Consider the following 1,708-nt stretch of genomic DNA (forward strand, 5'->3'; position numbering starts at 1 on the left):
ACAGACATGAATTCTATTACAAACACAATTTTATTGCACAGCTTTAACCAATCAAAATACTTGTAAATGTAAAGAATAGAGTATTTTGTTTAAAGTATCTTTTATCAAAGCTGGTATAAATATTATTCATATCTGATTAAAGAAACTTAACACAAGTCCAAAAACCTAAAATAAAAATACAATGTCAATAAACCAGTGCATTTGAAACAGAAAAAATATCCCAAAATAAACATTCAGAATCGAACACTTTATGCAGTTCAGTTTTTAAAAGGGATTTAAGGCCATGTTGCACAACACGAATAAAAATGAGTGATTGGACGATCTTATATTTTGCACAGACGAGGAGTCACTTTGAAAATATTTTCAATTCATGATTCATCTGATTTATTCTATTTTGTATGAAAAATAAAATGCTTTACAAAACGGTTGTCAAGTACTGAAATAAATACGATATAGCTGTTTGAAGGCACGCTTTTTCTGTTTGGTTTTGTTTTTGTTTGCTTTAAGACGCACCAACACAGTTTATGTCATATGTTGCTGAAACAGGAAATATGATTTTGATAAATCCGGGTGTTAAAAATTTTAAAGCAACACCAGTGGTTAGAACCACCTCAGTTGCTGGATATAGACTCCAGTAATTCGAACCCATTTAGTCACCTCTTGCGATCGGTTAAAGACACGTATTATGAATAAAAAAAAATAAGACACGGTTTGTTATCTGTTAGTTTAGGAACACATATAGTATGTATAAAATATAGTTTTATTTTATTCATTTTTTTTTTTTTTTTTTTTTTTTTGTTAAAATGGGTACGCTTAAAAAACATTATTTTTGTAAAACGTATATTTTCATCATAATGAACATTTTTTTAAAATAACTAATTTAATATATAACCCATAGGCTATTGTACCATGCGAAGTGGCTATCCATTAATGAACAATAAACCTAGCAAACTGGTTTATTGAATGATATAGCATTATAAACTATATTATTTTTGATTAATTGAAACCTTTAATTTAATTATCAGGATAAAAAAAATGCATTTTTGTTAATTCAACATTGCAGTCACGTGTTCGACTAATTTTTATGATATATTTTCTCACAATGATTCATACAGTTTAAAGGAATGTTAATAGATTTGCGTTGTTGTGTCTGTTATATGATATATTGTTATTTATTACAACTTCGAACTGAATAGCTCGTAACGTGATTGATTCATATCAATTAAAAAATCTAAGCTATAATTTAATTAAAACACAATTGTTTACATATTGTGATAATCGGATGGCCGTTTCCTGATTAAAGTGTTGTAAAGGCTTCTCTATAAACAAGTGATCACGTCATAATTTAAAATCACCCACAAGTCTGAAATTACATACCTGGAACAACATTTACCATACACATATAATTTAAGTACCTTACTTCACTGAAAACAATCAATTATACATATCCAAAAAGTTTTCCTAAAGAAAATTTAAAAAAAAGTGTAAGCATCACACAATGAATCGTTCACGGCGAATTGATTCACTTTCCGTAACAACAAAAAAATGCGCATGTTTATATAAAAATATTATTATACTGAAAAAATACGAAGGGCGTGGTTTGAATACATACATATAGTGGCTATAAAGGCACATTATCCCTAAGAATGAATTTTTCCGTTTTAAGAAAGGGAAAACATGCATTTTATACTTTTTTGAATAATGGTTT

Source organism: Ruditapes philippinarum, unplaced genomic scaffold (assembly GCF_026571515.1).
Source record: "Ruditapes philippinarum isolate M1 unplaced genomic scaffold, ASM2657151v2 ctg10118_1_1_1_1, whole genome shotgun sequence".
Classification (NCBI taxonomy): domain Eukaryota; kingdom Metazoa; phylum Mollusca; class Bivalvia; order Venerida; family Veneridae; genus Ruditapes; species Ruditapes philippinarum.